Genomic DNA, 19,535 nt, shown 5'->3' on the forward strand with positions numbered 1-19,535 from the left:
TTTCTTTTAACCTCAACCCTTGGCCCCATTACAACCTTGAAATAAAGACCTATTTGATCATTGGGGACGGCAGTTGGTCTGTGGAGATTTGTGCATGGAGATGAGCCTATGGCTTGGGTTTATTTGGTCATATGCTAGTATCATTCGTGAAATCTTTGAAAAAAAATTATATATATTCAGAAAGAGCTTTCATTGTCATGATATCTACGTGAGCTTTTTGTAGTCTTATATTATCATCTCTCTCACGTAGCAATATTTAGGATCGTGTGCATTCAAGTCAGAAAATCATGAGAGAAAAGAAATTGAGAGCATCTTTGTGTGAAATTAAGTTGAAGCTTGTTTGAAACATGAAGATGTTGGGTTTTCTTTTGTTGCATTGGTTTTAATTATCTTTGTATTATGTTTTGAGCATGATGGTTATCAAAGTAAATTAGCCCTTAAGTCTGATTTTGGATTTAATTTCAAGTAAGCTTGAATCTTGTTGACCATATGTGTGGGTGTTAAAAGTTCTCTGAGAAGTTTGGAAGACAATAGGTTCGTGTCTTGGGTACTTACTGTCTAGTTGTTTGCTAGGGACTAGCAAAGCTTAAGTGTGGGGGTATTTGATGGGAGCATTTTATGCGACGTGTATATGGTTAATCCCTATATTAATCTTCGTTAGTTTATTCTATTTTCTCTTTATTTATTTACTTTTGTGTTTATTAGGTTTTTCGGAGCAAATATACAAAGAGAAGATAATATTGAGGAAAGATGCGCAAATAAGGAAAAGCTTGAAGTCCTAGCCCAAGCAGAAGACCTTGACTGAACGAGAAGCCCAATCCATGGAGATATTGCAGAAAATTATGGAGATATTCGCAGAGATATTGATGATGACATGACGAATTCTCATTGGACAAAGTGATGTGGAGAAATCCTAATTCAATCAGAGAATTAAGAAGTTGATCTTCTCTACACTTTAAGAACTCTCAAACCAAAAAAGGAATGGAGGACTCAAGAGCACTATAAAAAGGCTAGAAAAGCTAACGAAAAAAGGCTTACGCGCGAGAATCAAGCAAGAAACCCTAGCAGAAGAAAGCATATCAGCCATCCACCGACCAGTCGGCAGATTCTGCCGACCAGTCGTTCTGACGACTTTTCCAACTTGATTTTTAGGGTTTTTCTGTTTTACTTTGCTTATGAATTCTTTTGTGCTTCCAATTCAAATCATGTGCAACTAAATTCTAACTAGTTAGGGCATGTTGAAGCCCCAATCATGATTGTATGCAATGCTATGACATTTAATTAGTTTTTGTTTATTCAATGGATGAGAACTTAATCACTATTTTTACATTGATGATTTCTTTATGTGCTTTCTTTGGTGGCCAACTTAGATTGCATGTTTAGGATTCTATTGCTATGAATGATCATTGCCTGTTCCTTTTAAGAAGGTTCCGTTGAAAGTTCTAGAGTAGTAAATCGTCTATAAGGCGAGTGATTAGATTCCTAGATTAATTGAGACGCGTCGTACCCATGATGTCTTGTGATGTCTCGTTTTTCTTAATCTTAATGATTTCTTTGTGTTAAATCTAGAGTTGCGTCAACCTAGGTTGCATTTTAGGAAATAGGTTAGGTGTAGAGCGTCTCTCACCTAGCATACAAGTAAGGAAAAACAATAGGTTAATTCAGGCGTTGGGTTAACTTGAGCGTCTTCATCCATAGATAAATAAGACTAGGTTAAACATGGTTTGCATACTTGATTGATTGGTGGTGGATACATTCCCTGACTTCTGCTTCTCTATTGATTCTCAATCTTAAGCACTTTCATTATTTGTTATTTACTTTCAATTGTCTTTACAAACTTCACAATCAACTCTTAAACTCAGAAAGTCTTACAATTAGTTCCATAAGTCCTCTACGGGAGATCCTACTTCCTTATTCTACAATTGACATTCAAATCGGTAGTAGGAAAATTGTTGGCATAAAAATAACCGATCAATAGGACGGCGTACTCAATTGCCCATACTTTGGCTGCTTTCGGTAGTAGACTAGCAGATGACTGTTTTATTTTTCTGCTCCTAATTTCCTTATGGCTGCACTCGCAGCTGAGTTTCCTCTAATGTAATTTATTTTGAGTTTAATAAAGGGCTGACCTCTTTCTTTCAAAAAAAAAATCAATCTATCCAACTTTTAGTTAGCGTTGTTATAGTTAGCGTTGGATCTTTAGCAATGCTAGCTATATTTTAGTCAAATTTTAGTTAAAATAGCTAAACATGCTCTTCAAAATAGCTAAGACACTACGTCAATAGTGGCATCAGACAACACGATTCAGACAACTGCTGTGAGCCCCAGAAAATTTATCGAGCTTAAATTGAGATCGTTCAACAAATTATTTATTTACGATCTCGGTAATTATCAAAGTGCTCGAGAATATTTTCAGAAATTTTTGTACAGTGAAATCCTCGATTTAAGGATTAGATAATAAAGTACACGTCATGACGAGTTCGTGGAAATTTTCGGAGAAGTTTTCGGATACTCGGACTATTTATCGTGGCTATCTGAAGTTTTAGGATTTTGAAAATTAATTCAAGAAATAGAAGACAGGTGGAGCGATCCCAGCCATCCACCTCTTCCACCGCTTCATCAGGGACGTCCACTGTTAATTGGGTCAGTTTATATATATGAGTCTTGACCCGTGGGAACACCGGAAGTATCGAGAAAGGGAGAGAACCAGAGTTCTCTGACCCGAAAGAGAGAGAGAGACGACCCGGAAGGGAAACCCGACCAGAGGGACGCCGTCCGGCCCCCCCCACGACGGCGCGCGGCCACCAATAGCTTCGTCTCGTCGTCGCCGTCACGCCTGTGGCCTTTGATCGCCCATGCACCGGACGAGGAGGGAGACTCGACGGTGAGAAGCAGCGACTGCTCTGGCGAGTTTCTGTGATTCCGGCCACCATCTGGCCTGTAATTGGTATTAAACCTCATCTCCTCTTCATGGTCTACATGCCTGTGTAATTAGTTTTCAAATTTGGTCACGTTTTGACGATTTCGTTTCTGGGTTCATCTCGGTTCTGCCGTGTTCTTCGTTACCGGCGACTTTTCCGGCTCTCCTTGGCTTGGTCTCGGCCTCGACTGCAACTGTAGACAAGGAATTGGGCAGTTGGCTAGGTAGATCACGTTGACATCCTCAGTTCATCATCTGCCTAGTTTCCTCAAGGAGTTTGGTTTGGTTGCAGTTGGATTTTGAAGGTATAATTCAAAATCTTGAATTGAAGTTTGGTTATTGTGATGCAAATCCGAAGTTAGTAGCTTGAGTTGGTATATCTGTTGCTGGTACTGAAACTTTGGATTTGTTTGTATATGCAATGAACTGTGGCGTTGTGGTAGAGCTCAGATTTCCTTGGTTGTGTGTTTAGTTTGTTAAGTTGTTGTGAGTTACTATTCTGGTATTTTTATTATGGTTTATAAAATGAATTGTCAAGGAAATGGATTTGATGGGTGGAATTGGTCACATGTGATTTGGGTGTCCATAGTAAATTTGGTCGAATTACTATGTGACAAAATGCAAAGTGAAAGTAAAAGACCAAGTGTCGTTGACGAAATTGGAAACATGTTCTATGCTTGTGCATATGTTAAATGGATAGAAAGTGAAAGAAATTAATATATAAGCATATATATATATATATATATATATATATTGGGTGGCCTTAGTAATCGGGTGCACTCAATATATGTTTGGTCGATATCGTAATTTCAAGTGAATGTTCGATAATCTAAGTTAATTATCGAACCTATCTCGATTGGTCAAACAATGGTCAAAGTTGGTCAACTCCTGGTCAAACCAGGAAAAGTTGGTTAGGACGATTTATTAATCGTCGAGATCTCATATAATTGTTCGATGGATTATTAACTATCGAAATGTCGGAATCTAGGACTCCAGTTACCCGAGGAACGGAAGGTTCGCGACTCTCGGAGTACGTGAGAGAAAGCGTCGGAATCCAGGTAGGGATTCAGGACTCTCCTCGGTTGGTGATTTTCTTTTATATTTTATTAATGTGATGCATGTTAAGTTGTATGGGTTGGTTATGTTAAAATGCAATGCATACTAACCAATCCGTGAGAAAATGTGTGATGGCTTGAGAGCGAAGGGTGGCTCTGACTTCCTTGGGTTCGATCCCCAAAACCTCCGGAGGGTTAGTTACGCCGGTCGTCCGGATATTCCGATTGTAATGACAGGCCCGGTACGTGTGCGTAGCTAGGTAGCGGACGCTCTCGCTACGCTCTCGCTACGCTTACCTGGTGATAAATTAATTTGAGGTAAGGTCGTGTAGTGGGTCTATGGGACCGGCCATCAGGTAATACTTGGTTTTGGCGCCGTATTTATTTAAGCATCATGCATCGGTTTTCAAGTTGAAAAACATTAAAGTTTGTCGTTCTTTTAAATACTTGGTTTAAGCATGTTTTCATACTGGGATCCCAAAGATATATTTGCTGGTTTCAAACCTAGTCGTGGTAGAGTTCCTGTAGAGCAGCGAGGACGAAAGCTCACCCCTACAACAGTTTGGATGCAGGTATTGTGCACTGGTGACGGGACAATAGCGGACGGAGCTGGGTGTGCAGAACAAATTTGGTAAATTACCTTTCTATTCCTTGAACTTCGTACTCCGAGACTTGTGAACAGTCAACTGTGTGCCAAATCTAGTCACACTCTTGTTCTTTGAAGTTCGTACCATCTGTGTGAACGTTAAATCCAAGCTTTAGACGAATGAAACGAATTTTCACCTCAAAGGTATTTGCAGCTTCCGCTGTGTTTTTACAAAAAGATTTCAAACAAAATGCCTAGCGTTTCTCTATCGGAAAAATATATCGAGCCTAGCGGAGATCGTACGAGAAATTATTCAACGATCTCGATAAAGGTCAAGATGCTCGAGGAAATTTTCAGAAATTTTCATCAAGTGAAATCCTCAATTTAGGAGTTGGATAATAAAGTACACGTCACAACTCGTTCTTGGAAATGTTCGGGGAATTTTTCGGATACCCGACCTATTTGTTATGATTTTCCGAAGTTTTGAGATTTTGGAAATCATTTAAGAAAATAGAAAATCAGTGGAGCAATCAAGGCCGTCCATCCAGCCACCGCTTGATCGTGGTCGTCCCTCGTTAATTGGACACATTTATATAGGCCCTTGATCAGTTGGAAGGACCAGAAGGATCGAGAGACAGAGAGAGAGAACCAGAGTTCTCTGACCCGAAACAGCAACCTGCGACCCGAAGAAGCGACCGGCCGGCGCTCCCCAGTCCGGCAACTCCATGACTGCGCACGGGCACCCACGAATTCGTCTCTACTTCGCCTACGTCGCTGTGTCCTTGGATCGACCATGCACTGAACGGAGAAGAAAACCCGACGACGAGAAGCCCAAACCTTCATCGGCAACCTCTGCAATTTCCGGCGCCTCCGGCCACCTTCTGGGCCGTCTGTGGTATAAAACCTTTTCTCCTGGTCATGATCTTCAAGTCTATGTAATTAGTTTTCAATTTGGATTGAGTTTTGATGGGTTGCATTCTGGGTTCGTCTCGGGTCCGTCGCGACTCCTCGATGCTAGCAACTTTCCCGGCTCTCCTTGGCTTGTCTCGGCCTCACCTGCAACTGTAGACAAGGTATTAGGCAGCTTGCTGGGTAGATCACGTCGACACCCTCAGTTCATCACCAACCCAGTTTCGGCAGTGAGCTCAGGAAGCTGAGTTTGGGTTGGTTTAAGGGATCTCCTCTATTTCGAAGGTATAATCTCGAACTAGATTCTTGTGTTGGTGATCAGAAATTATGCTACTGAGCTTGGTTTGATATGATGAAATTGAAGGCTTTGTTATCGATTGGTTATGTTGTCTAGAATTTTGATTATTTGAGTTGAGGTCTACTGTGGGCTTTGTCAATTGTAATGGTGAATGAGCTTGGGCTTACATGAATGTGTTTTGAAAATGGTGAATTTAGATGGTTGACGTTTTGCAAGGTTTCCCATCGCAGTAGCATTGAAATGATTATGTTGATTTGAATTAGAAAGAGAATTGGAATTATGTTGGGTGCCCTTAGTAATTTGGGCACACCTTGTGTGAAATGGTAGTGTAAAGAAAGAAAAATAACATATTGGGTGGCCTTAGTAAATTTCGGGTACACCTAATATAGGTCGTTGTTTGATTACCCCGACATAGTCGTAATTGGTCGATATCGTAATTTCAAGTAAAGGTTCAGTAATTTGGGTTAATTATCGAATCAGCCTCGATTGGTCAAACAATGGTCAAAGTTCGTCAATCCTGGTCAAACCAGGAAAAGTTAGTTTGGACGATTTATTAATCGTCGATATTTCATATAATTGTTCATTGGGTTATTAACGAACAAAATGTCGGAATCTAGGACTCCAGTTACCCGAGGAACGGAAGGTTCGTGACTCTCGGAGTATGTGAGAGAAAGCATTGGAATCCAGGTAGGGATTCAGGACTCTCCTCGGTTGGTGATTTTCTTTTATGTTTTATTAATGTGATGCATGATAAGTGGTATGGTTTGGTTATGTAAAATGCAATGCATACTAACCAATCCGTGAGAAAATGTGTGATGGCTTGAGAGCGAAGGGTGGCTCTGACTTCCTTGGGTTCGATCCCCAAAACCTCCGGAGGGTTAGTTACGCCGGTCATCCGGGTATTCCGATTGTAATGACGGGCCCGGTACGTGTGTGTAGCTAGGTAGTGGACGCTCTCGCTACGCTTACCTGGTGATAAATTAATTTGAGGTAAGGTCGTGTAGTGGGTCTATGGGACCGGCCATCAGGTAATACTTGGATTTGGCGCCGTATTTATTTAAGCATCATGCATCGGTTTTCAAGTTGAAAATCATTAAAGTTTGTCGTTCTTTTAAATATTTGGTTTAAATATGTTTTCATACTGGGCAGCCCAAATATTTGTTTATTGGTTTTGAGTCTAGTTGAGGTAGAGTTCCTGTTGAGCAGCGAGGACGAAAGCTCACCCCCTACAATAGTATGGATGCAGGTACTGTGCACTGGTGACGGGACAGTAGCGGACGGAGTCGGGTGTGCGGAAAAAGTTCGGTAAACATTATTTGGATGCTGTTTTAGAATCTATTTCTCGAACTCCGTGTTTCGGAACTAGTGGTTATTTAGCATCGTGTCAATTTTAGTTGAATTCTCTTTCATTGAAATTCATACCTCGTGTGATCCTTATCCAAGTACTGGATGAGTGAAATAGATTTCAGCAACTCTAGTTTTTCACCTCAAAAATATCGATAGCTTCCGCTGTGTTTTGCAAAAAGTTTTCTAACAAAATGCCTAGCGGTCCTCTAGAATGTGAATCGAGCTTTCGGTTTATATTTTAGAGCCTCGCGGCACTGTGACGTGCCCAAGCTGGTGAGGTGCGGTTTGGGGCTCTACAGAAAGTGGTATCAGAGCAATGCTTTCGAGTTTTCGATTTCAACGATTTAAAAACCTCTGATACCCGAAAAAGTTTCTGTCGGCTCGTGAAAATTTCCAAGTCCTAGTAACAAGTCGACTTGGGAAATGCTTGTTTGAGAACGTGTTTCTGAACCTTTGACTTGGAACTGTTTGACTTCGGTTTTGAAGACCGAGTTTCGAGAAACGTTTCGAAAATTTTTTCAGAAAATGTTTTGGAAAAAGCGTTTGTTTGTGAAGGAGTTTCTGAAGTGTGTTTTGATGGAGATATGCTTTGTGCCGAAAAAGGCAAGTTTTAGTGGAAATCGATGTTTAACTTCAATGTGGGTTTTTACTTTTGAGGTTTTTAAACAAAACCTTGGACTGTTTTAAACAGTTTTTCGAAGTTCGTCTAGAGTCTTGATTTCCGATTACATGGGAGATTTTAGGAATTTCTTTACCATGAAATTCCGGTTCACTCCTTCGTAGTGAGAAATGATTGTTGCTAGTGTGTGTTCATATAATTACAACTATTCACGCGGTGTAGGGCCCGACTGGCCACCGGATCCCCCTAATGTATACCGAGGTTGAAAGTTGTTAATTTCTGAATACAACTTGCGACAAATAAATGACTATAGAGTTATTCTCCGAACTTTGACTTCTTGTTGGTCGGAACTATTGTTGTTCTTCCTTTGGATCTCTTAATCCGAAAACTGTTATCCCTTCTTCTAAAAGTTGACTTATGTTCCGACTTGTCTTTGTAATTGAACTTGTGTTTGCGTGATTTTCTATCCTTTTGAATGTTGTTATATTGTTGGATTCACTTACCGATTTGGTTGTTTGCCATCGCTTTGTTCAGTGAATCTGGTTCGTTAAAAATTGTGCTTATTGCTATTAAAGTTGGACTTGCTAATTGTTTCTTCCTTGGATATCCTGTCGAGTCTAGTTTACTTGATTGCTTCCACAGACTCGATTGTTGTGATTTGTCTTAAAGTCTTTTCAAGTCCAACTGTTATATGTTTATACATTATGTTGAATTGATTTATGGATTCACTTCCAAATTGTGCATATTCACGTGAATCCTGTTCATTGAAATATTGATCGAGCGTTCGGTTTATGTTTTAGAGACTCGCGGCACTGTGACGTGCTTAAGCTGGTGAGGTGCAGCTTGGGGCGTTACAACTGCGAAATTTTTAACTGTCGTCTGATTAAATGGGACGACAGCAAGATTAATTCTATTGTGTTTGATAGCATCAGACAATACTTCTTGTTGGGTAAGTGTGATGTTGTCCCCGTTTCGTCAAGGCACAACAGAATTAAACATTGCTATTGTCCAACTGACTACTTTCAGACAAGAGTTATTGCTCTGATGTTGTGCCACTTGAGTTCAGACAATGGTTGAAGATTGATGTTGTCTGATTAAAATTACTCAGACAACAGTTAATACATTGATATTGTGTGATTTGCATTCACACAATTCTCTGAATTTGATGTTGTCTGATGTTTTTAGTTCAGACAACTGTTTTGGTGTGTCTGTTGTGTGACTTCATTTAAAACAATAAGATGTAATTATATGTTGTCTGATTGTTTTAAGTTCAGACAACAGTTTTATTGTGTATGTTGTATGAATATGTTTCAGACAATAAACTTTAATTTTATGTTGTCTAAGTGCAAGGGCTTCATCATTTATTCTGCCCTAGTTGACTTCAACAATACTTAGCCAAATTTCAATTTTCCCATTTGAGAAAACCCGCGCCCCCTCATCAGCTCTTGCGCGCTCTCTCTCTCTCTCTCTCTCTCTCAAAATCACTCTCAGCTTTCTCTTTCTCTCAAAATCACACTCACCGACGCTCTCACCCCTCACACCTCTCACTAAGCCATCTCTTTCATTCAGTCCTCAACTCTCACTATCTCACGCTCTCTCACTGTCGAAGCTTTCAAGCCAACTCCCTCAATCCATCTCACTGGAGCTTTCAACTTGCATACTATTGCTATGGAGGTTCTTGAAGATAGACCGCTCCCTCTTTTGAGCTAGGTACGATTGGGTTTATAAGGTGTGTTAGGGTTTCGGGGTTCAATTGGAATTGGGGATTAGGTTTCGTATTGAAATCGATTTTTGGGTATTTGATTTTCTGGATTACTTGGATTTGGGGATTAGGGTAGTTTCGTATTGAAATCAGTTTTTGGGTATTTCATTTTCTGGATTACTTGGATTTGGGGATTGGGGATTTCATATACAAGGGAAATTGGGTACCCAGTTTGCTGTTAATTTCGAATTGGGTGTTTGCTGATATTTTTGTGAACTCTAGAGCATCTTTAGCAATGTTAGCTATTTTAGAGTTAAATTTTAGCCAAAGTAGCTAAAAAGTCATTGTAGCTAACCACTTTAGAAATACGTTTGCATCAGTGCTCTATATTTTAACTAGTTTTGAATTTATATAATTTTTCAAATGAAGATTAAATAGTTTAAATATATTTATAAATTACATAAAATAACTTAAAATGAATGTTTTAAATTATAGAGAGTCTCATCTCGCTCTCTATATTTAGGAGCGAGATAGCTAAAAGTTATAATGGAGAGCCATTTAGGAGTCTAGTGCAACTGCTAAAATAGATAAAAAGCTAAACATCCTCTCCAAAATAGCTAAGGAGTCAAAATAGAGTCTGCTAAAGATGCTCTAAGGAGCTAAAATGGAGAGTCTGCTAAAGATGCTCTTAGACAATATGGTGACAAATTTCATGTGCTCCACATACCTCAATTTTTTTTTTTTTTATAAAAATAATTAATAAAAAAATAAAACGTGAAAACCATGAGCACACAGATGAGAGGAAATTTCTTCTTTTTTTGTGGGAGATATTGTAATTTTTATTTTATTATTATACCTTAATTTATAAATATTTATGTTATAAGGATTAAATTCAGTTTAGTCCCCTAAACTTTAGGCCAAACATCAGTTTGGTCCCTCATTTTTTTTTTAATCAAACTCATCATTGATCTCCCAAATTGCATCAACCTCGTCCAAAATTTGAATTTGACTCTGAAGATGACGTCGTGCGCTGAGTTGGAGCCGACAAGGAGGTCCCACATTTCTGATTTTGAACGCACAAGAAGGGCAAAATGGACATTTCAAATTTAATCTAATTTTTAATTTTTTTTTCTCTTATTTTCTCTTTCTTTTGCCTCGCACTCAATCTGAAACCTCCTCTCTCTCTCTACTCTCTCTCTCTTTCCCAGCCACCATGAACATCTCCTCACAAGCTAAACAGATCCAACACAAACAATCAACCAAAATCAAACAATCGAAAGAAAAAGCAATCCAAAAATCTCAGCAAAAACGAAATCAAAGAAAGCATCAGATCTCAACGGATCACAGAAAATGAGAACCTCAGAGGGTGGAGAATACGACGCGTTTAGTGGAGTAACTCTGCAAGACTGCCGCGCGGATCACTGAGGACGACCTTGTCGAGGCCATTGACAAACTTGACGCCGTGAGGAGGAGTGGTAATCGCCCTTAACGAACTTGACCCGGCAGGCGATTCGGTATGCGGATGGAGGAGTCATAGGACTTGGAATCGGAATGGGAAGGGGAAGAGAGAGAGAGAGAGAGAGAGAGAGAGAGAGAGAGAGAGAGAGAGAGAGAGAGAGAGAGAGAGAGAGAGAGAGAGAGAGAGAGAGAGAGAGAGAGAGAGAGAGAGAGAGAGAGAGAGAGAGAGTGGATGATGGCCGACCGCATTAGTCGATCCCACGGTGTTGCAGGGGCGTTGAAGAAGGAAGAGGTATTGGGCTTGAAGAAGGAAGGCCCGAAATTAAACATGACAATGGAGAAGATTGATGGCTTTAAATTGTGGCTTTGATCTGCCAAACATTTTAAATTCCAGTTGGGATTGGTTGCATATGTAGTTCATTTAAAGCATTCTATTGCAGGTGTGAATTCAAATCCTATTTCGATTTTGCATGAATAATTTTGGTTTTGGTGGATTGGTTGACTAAAGTTGAGTTATGTTGGGTTGAAGGAATATCTAAATCTTGTTATTAGTTTATGGTTTGGTGAATTCTCAATAGATAAGGCCGGTGTTCCATTTGTATATCATTCTTGTAGCCTGGGTTGGGATAAATTTTGCAACTTTTGATTTGAATATCTCAATAATAGAGTGGTTGTAAAAGGGAAAAGGGCTGATCCATTGAAGCTTTAGGAGAGAGTTCAAAAGAAGTCCACCACCAAATTTGGTACATGCATTTTTTTACCAGAATTCATGGTGGTCAGCCGGTGTTCATGGTGGCTGGGAATGAGAGAGAGAGTAGAGAGAGAGAGGAGGTTTCAGATTGAATGCGAGGTAGAAGAAAGAGAAAATAAGAGAAAAAAAAAATTAAAAATTAGATTAAATTTGAAATGTCCATTTTTCCCTTCTTGTGGGTTCAAAATCAGAAATGTGGGACCTCCTTGTCGGCTCCAACTCAGCGCATGATGTCATCTTCGGAGTCAAATTCAAATTTTGGACGAGGTTGATGCAATTTGGGAGATCAGGGATGAGTTTGATTAAAAAAAAAAGATGAGGGACCAAACTTATGTTTGGCCTAAAGTTTGAGGGACTAAACTGAATTTAATCCTAATATTATTATGTGAGGGCATTTAGGAATGTTCAAAAATTTAGGGGGGTGAAATTAACACACCCCTTTTTACATTCTGCACTCCCACTTTGATTTTTGTATTAATTTATTGATTGAAATTTCAATTTTGCCCCAAACAATCGTGCAATGCTTCTCTCTCATAGTTTCATCTTTGCCTCCGGTAAAACATCTTCTCTGTATATTCAGTCTGAGGTTGCTTTCGAAATTGGTTGATGGCAAATGTGTGTCAATCCAATCATCCTTCTCTTCAAATGACCAGAACTCCACAGAGGGCTCCCACTCTTGGGCTGAGGTGAAGTCCTTGGCTTCTATATGCATATTATTCCTTTGGCAATAATTTTGATATACCTTTGTCAAATACATTGTCATTCTGGTGGATCAGAACCCTAGTGCCTAGCACAAGCTGGTAATAGACAAATAGAGATTGGCATTATGGAAAAGGCCTGGTGACAAATGGGATTCGAATCCCATCTCTGCTTCTAACAGAGAAATGTAAATTGACGACATAGTTAACGCAGCAGACAAAAGTAGGTAGTACAGAACTACAGACCCAAAGACTCCATTTTATGTCAAACCTCTGTTAATTGATCTCTGTTACTAAAGAAGTTGAGCTTGGAATACAATTACAAAACAAAACCACCTTACCTGAATTTCTTACTGTTCTAAACTATTTGTTAACTTTCTTAGAAGGGAAAATTTCGCAAACAGTACACCAAGTAAAGGCCACTAATAATTCTTATACATAAAGTTCCAAACCAAACATTTCTGTACACGAAATCTGAAACTCGACCCACTATCAGTACACGATGTCAATTTTTGACACCAAAATGTCCGTCAATTTTTGACACCAAAATCTGAAACTCGACCCACTATCAGTACACGATAATTGACGTCGTGTACTGATAGTGGGTCGAGTTTCAGATTTCGTGTACCGAAATGTTTGGTTTGGAACTTTATGTATAAGAATTATTAGTGGCTTTTACTTGGTGTACTGTTTGTGAAATTTTCCCTTCTTAGAAACCCAGTCCTTAATTCCCTTTCTCCATTGACATTAGCCCAGAAAAGTTCAATTGGTTTTTGAAAGCACGAACTCAATTTTTTTCATCTTTTTTGTAAGTTTAGCTGATTACAGTATTTTGAAACCTCTGTTACATTGATACAATTAAACCTAGGTAAACATTTGCATCAAACAAAGAAATACAGAGCTGAAAACTAAGAGAGGGTTTCTTTGGACCAAGAGATTGGTTTTATGAAACAAAACTGAAGAAGAGAGTGAAACCAGTAGGCTGCTTTGTTAATCTTCAATGACATCTAGTCTTTATTCTGCTTTGGGTCGATAATTTCTACAGTGATCCTCATAAACAAAGAAAAAGACGATGAAGATTCAAGATATTTTGGAGACCAACGACCAAAGATGCCGGAGGATTTGGTGACTCTGGTCTGCGTTTTCTGGGGACTGGTATGAGGTTGTTATTGATTTTGGGGCAAATTTGGAAACTCAATTAACCAAAAGTGAGTGGGAGTGCAGAATGTAAAAAGGGGTGTGTTAATTTCACCCCCCAAAATTTAATTATATTAAGAGGAATTAGCTTAATATATAATGTTTGTTGTAGAGAAACTGAATTTGAGAGAAATTTACTGTCTGTTCTCATTGATAATAGGGGCCTCTTTATATAGAGGATTACAATTCATAGAATCTCAATCGTACAAGGAAAGTAATCGTACATTGAATAGGAATCTAGATCCTTCTAATTTAACCCTATTACCACTAGGTCAAGTAACCTAGAGTTTGGGCCAAACACAAATAGAGATATCCTTAAACACTCCCCCTTGTGTTGTCCAAACGCGGTGCTTCTCTCGTTGCCTCGTTAAAAACCTTGCCGAGTAATAAAAACCCAGTGGGACAAAAATAACCTCGGTCGAAAGGGAAAAAGAGCACAACACACCCGTCACGTTTCGAGGTGAACATGTAGACATCTCCCTCTGATGTCTGCGCCTCCCCCTGATGACTACGATCATGGGAGTTCAGATAATTTTCGCAAGCCAATTCTTACCACATGTTTCTCGAACGTGGATTTGGGCAATGACTTAGTAAACAAGTCTGCCGCATTGTACTCAGATCGAACCTGGTTCACTTTGATCTTGAGGAGCTTCTGTTGTTGCTGATTGTAGAAGAATTTGGGCGATATATGCTTGGTGTTGTCGCCTTTGATGTAGCCTTGCTTCATTTGTTCAATACAAGCAGCATTATCCTCATAAATGCTCGTTGGCTCATCTGTGGTAGACTTCAAACCGCAATTGCTTCGAACATGCGTAACTATGGACCGAAGCCATATACATTCACGAACTGCTTCGTGAAGAGCAATAATCTCTGCATGATTCGAAGAGGTAGCGACTAAGGTCTGCTTTGTAGATCTCCAAGATATCGCGGTCTTTCCCATGGTGAAAACATAACTAGTTTGGGAGCGACCTTTGTGTGGGTCAGAGAGGTACCCAGCATCAGCAAAACCTTCCAAAACACTTATATCGTTTTGGGATGGGGAGAGGGAACACAATCCACCATGTGTGGCGTCCCCAACACTTGATAGGTCCGAATCCATCTTCTCTCTGTAGGGATAGAACAAGCCCATATCAATCGTACCACTTAGGTATCAAAAGATATCTTTAACACCAGTCCAATGGCGTCGTGTTGGCGCAGAGCTATATCTAGCTAGCAAGTTCACAGCGAATGAGATATCCGGTCTTGTGCATTGTGCTAAGTACAATAATGCGCCTATTGCACTTAGGTAGGGCACTTCTGCCTCTAGCACTTCTTCATCGTCATCTTTTGGACGAAATTGATCCTTCCTTGGATCAAGACTACGGACGACCATTGGGGTGCTTGAAGGCTTAATCTTGTCAGTGTTGAAACGCCTAAGCATCTTTTGGGTATAAGCTGATTGATGAATCAGGATACCATCTCTACGGTGCTCAAGTTATAAACCGAGGCAAAACCGTGTTTTCCCAAGATCTTTCATCTCAAACTCGGATTTCAAGTGTTCAGCGGTTTCCCTTAACTCTTTAAGGGTGCCAATTATGTTCATGTCATCGACATAAACCGCTACTTTTGCAAATCCGGAACTTGTCCTTTTTATGAACACACATGGGCATAGTTCATTGTTGACATATCCTTTTCCAATCAAGTAGTCACTTAAACGGTTATACCACATCCGTCCGGATTGTTTCAATCCATATAGTGAGCGTTTCAATCTAATCGCAAACGCGCTCCGTGGTTTAGAGCCACTTGATTTGGGTAACTGAATTCCGTCTGGAATCTTCATGTATATCTCTGTATCTAGATCCCCATATAGATACACAGTAACCACATCCATAAGCTGCATGTTCAATTTTTTGGAAACTACCAAACTGACAAGGTAGCGGAACGTTATGATGTCCATTACGGGAGAATAGGTCTCCTCGTAGTCGATTCCAGGGCGTTGTGAGAAACCTTGCGCCACAAGGCGAGCTTTGTACCTTACAATCTCGTTTTTCTCATTACGCTTTCTAACGAATACCCATTTGTGACCAACTGGTTTGGTGTTGGGCGGTGTTGGCACAACATTGCCAAATACCTTTCTTTTCGCTAGAGAATCAAGTTCTGCCTGGATCGCATCTTTCCATTTTGGCCAATCAACTCTACGTTGGCATTCATCAACGGAGCGTGGTTCGATGTCGTCGGTCTCAATAATCTCACGCGCCACTGAATACGCGAATACATCATCAATGATGATGGAGTTTCTTTCTCACGTCCCATGTACACTAGTGTAATTAACAGAGATCTCTACGTTCTTAAGGATAGGTTCTGACATTGAGGCGTCCCCCAATGATGTCTCTTGGACATAACCATAATCCGGAACATTCTCATGCGACGGATTTTGAGTATCGATGATCAAAGGATTTGTTTGTGCCTCATTCGCTCTCTTTCTAGGGCGAGTATCCTTCGAACCAATTGGTCTACCGCGCTTCTTTGCGGGACCTGCGGCCATAGATGCCATATCATTGCCATGTTGGGCAATGGCGCCATCTCCTGGTGTCACAGGAGAGGCGTGATGTCCAGTATTTGGGACATCGATCCTTGCAGGCACGTTTGCAGCAGGTATGTGTGATCTCGTCACTTTGGCAACATCAGAAAACGCATCAGGCAAAGTGTCTGCTACGTTCTGGAGCTTGATTATTCTTCGCACTTCAAGTTCGGACTGTGCGGTACGGGGATCGAGATGAGACATAGTGGGGACAGACCACGACAATTCCTGTCGTTCCTGTTGAACATATGTGTTCTTATCTCCCCCTAACGATGGGAAGACTGTCTCATCAAAGTGACAATCCGCAAATCTAGCGGTAAAGAGATCGCCTGTCAAGGGTTCAAGGTAGCGGACGATCGTTGGAGATTCATATCCAACATAAATGCCCATTCGTCGTTGTGGACCCATCTTAGTACGCTGTGGCAGCGTAATAGGCACATAAATGGCACACCCAAAAATGCGTAAGTGCGAGATATCAGGCTCGTACCCAGTCACTAGCTGTAACGCAGAGTAAGATTGGGTGGCAGTGGGTCGTAGACGAATTAGCATCGCTGCATGCAATATTGCATATCCCCAAGCAGAAACAGGGAGATTGGTGCGCATAACCAATGTCTGTGCTATCATCTGCAGTCGTTTGATAGCGGCTTCTGCGAGACCATTTTGGGTATGAACATGGGGAACTGGATGCTCTACATCAATCCCCAGTGACATGCAATAGTCATCGAATGTTTTCGATGTAAACTCCCCAGCATTATCAAGTCGAATTGACTTAATAGGATGGTCAGGGTAGTGAGCCCGTAGACGAATAATCTGGGCGAGGAGTTTAGCATAAGCAGCATTTCGAGTGGACAACAACGCGACATGTGACCAGCGTGTCGACGCATCAACCAATACCATAAAGTATTTAAAAGGTCCGCATGATGGTTGAATTGGTCCACAGTTATCCCCTTGGATTCTCTGTAAGAACGGAATGAGTATTTTGGGATCCTTTGCGTAGGACGGTCTCGGTCCTAATTTCCCGAAGGAACAGGCTTTGCAGAAAGAGCGAGGGGCCGTAGAAGCAACCAATGAGGATTTTGGTTGGGCCTGAGCGTTTGTAGCGCTATTAGAAGCAAAGTTTGTGACTACATCTTCCATTATGGCGTTAGAGTAGTGGAAATTGGTGTGTGTGGCGTCATGGCCACTAGGAGGAACAACCATGGCGTCATGCTCATGGTTGGCGCCATTAATGGCGTCATCACATGGGACTTGGGCGGCCCTATGGCGCCCCAAGACGGCTGCAGCTCCAGATGCTACAATTGTTGCGGTCTTGCTAAGTCCTGGAATCAATTTTCGATTCTTACTTCTTCTCACTCTGAAGAATGGATGTCCGTGTGAAGTCTTTAGTATACGGAGCATCATATCTCGACCAGGATGTCCTAGTCGGTCATGCCAAAGCCAATATGTGTCTGAATCCAAGAGATCTTCTCTTATGACATTATTGGATTCAATAGGTCGAATTGTAGTGACATAAAGTCCACTAGATTGACACATAAGCTTCTCTAAGATGCGCTTTCTTCCGCAATCATTAGAGGTAATGCAAAGGAATTCTATTCCGTTCTCATTATGCGTTTCCGCATGGAATCCGTTGGCTCTAATATCTTTAAAGCTCAATAAGGTTCGATTTGCCTTAGGAGCGTAGAGAGCTTCAGTGACTTTAATCAAGGTGCCATTAGGCAAAAGGAAATGGGTCATTCCATGTCCTTGAACTAAACCTGATGGCCCAGCCATCGTAGTCACAGATGAATATGTAGGCAACATCTCCAAGAATAATTGCCTATGTCGTAGAATGGTGTGCGTAGTCGCACTATCCGCAAGACATTGAAGTTCATCCATTCCTAAAAGAAAAGCTCGTAATTAAAAAGGAGTCATAAAGAAAAGAACTCAACTTTTATTAATAAGCCAAACGGAATTACATCATCGTTTCTTTAACCAATATGGCAATTGCCTACATCTCTTGGAAAATAAAAAGACTTAATCAAAATCGCCAGTTTCTGGGTCTTGATCCTTGTAGTCTTCCACCCTTAGATCGAGATCTCCATCTTGATCTTCTTGTTCCATGTAATTTTCCTCCCTTGCTTCACAATACATCATGTATGCGTTTGCAACATTTTGGGATGCTTTACACGCCCTTGCCCAATGTCCTGGCAGTCCACATCTGAGACAAGCATCTTTACGGTCAGATTCCCTTGATCGAGGCGCTTTAGGAGCGCTTTGAGGGCGGTTATATCCTTTTGTGGCGTCACCACCATAACCGGAGACTTGGCCTCTCTCTCTCTTCACACGTTTACCTCCACGGTTCTGTGCACGCCTATCTTGACGGTTTCCTTCCTCTTTAGGGCGAGAATATGGACCAGAACGTCCAGAAATATCCCTATTCTTAGGGTTTCGCTCCTTGCGTCCTCCCTTGGAGGCGCGACTATAATTAGACTCCGGAATTGACTTGGTTCCCACGGGTCTAGAGTTATAGTTCTTCACAAGTATGCTGTCGTGCTTTTCAGCTACGTTCAAGGCACCAATTAGCTCATGAAACCTTGTGATGCGTCTAGCATTGACATCAATCCGATAGTTTTTGGCTATCATCAATGCAGAGACGGGGAAGGTGGAGAGAGTCTTCTCGATCAACATCGTATCAGTGATGTTCTGTCCACAGAATTCCATCAAAGATTTGATACGAAGAGCTTCCGAATTGTAGTCAAGTACAGACTTGAAATCACAGAAGCGGAGGCTAGACCATCTCACTTCTAAGTCTGGAAGCAGGGAATCACGGACGTTGCCAAAACGCTGCTCGAGTTCTACCCATAGTCTTCTTGGGTCTTCCTCATTGAGGTACTCATTTTGGAGCACGTCATTCATGTGCCTTGTCATGAGGATGATGGCTTTAGCTTCATTCGCCTCTCTCGTAGCTCTATTTGCTTCAAAAGCAGCAGCTTGTTGAGGAGTACGCACGTCCTGACTTGGCTCTTGGATCGTACTCAGGATCCCATCAGCCTTAAGATGCTGGCGCACATCACGGACCCACTTGTGGTATCCAGCGCCTGTTGTCTCTAGTGGAGCGAAGCTCAACTTGTTCAGGTTACTCATCCTGAAAAACAACAAGAAAATAGGGTTAGTTTCGGAGCGAAGAAGGCTACCACGAAAAACTATAAAATTTCTGAGCGTAGTCGCTTCCAAGAAATTAGGGATTTTCTGAGCGTAGTCGCTTCCAAGAAAATCCGATTCCAAGAGGGGTTTTTGGATTAGATCGAAACGACGATGTATGTGGTCGATCGTTTTCTTCTCAACAAACTCTAAGTTTGGAGGACTCTACAAGCTCCAAGCTTGGAGTGAGCACGAACCCCCACAGTTCGGCTATTGGTCTCCCCTATGAAGAAGAAAAGGGGGGTAGAAGAGGGG

General features: G+C 41.0%; 2 long non-coding RNA genes across 7 annotated transcripts; both read left to right on the forward strand.

The window, feature by feature from the left end:
• Nucleotides 1-2,321: 2,321 nt before the first annotated feature.
• LOC133740280 (uncharacterized) lies at nucleotides 2,322-3,578 on the forward strand. Its single transcript, XR_009861098.1, has 2 exons — nucleotides 2,322-2,947; nucleotides 3,121-3,578. It is a non-coding gene; the product is annotated as an uncharacterized LOC133740280 (long non-coding RNA).
• A 1,609-nt stretch (nucleotides 3,579-5,187) lies between these two features.
• On the forward strand, nucleotides 5,188-8,794 carry LOC133740024 (uncharacterized). Of its 6 annotated transcripts, none has more exons than XR_009860986.1 (4): nucleotides 5,188-5,456; nucleotides 5,580-5,755; nucleotides 6,386-6,455; nucleotides 7,004-8,794. It is a non-coding gene; the product is annotated as an uncharacterized LOC133740024 (long non-coding RNA). The 6 variants fall into 6 exon arrangements; XR_009860987.1 differs by having other exon boundaries at nucleotides 7,015-8,794; XR_009860989.1 differs by having other exon boundaries at nucleotides 6,394-6,455.
• Nucleotides 8,795-19,535: the final 10,741 nt, after the last annotated feature.

Source organism: Rosa rugosa, chromosome 3, assembly GCF_958449725.1.
Source record: "Rosa rugosa chromosome 3, drRosRugo1.1, whole genome shotgun sequence".
Classification (NCBI taxonomy): Eukaryota; Viridiplantae; Streptophyta; class Magnoliopsida; order Rosales; family Rosaceae; genus Rosa; species Rosa rugosa.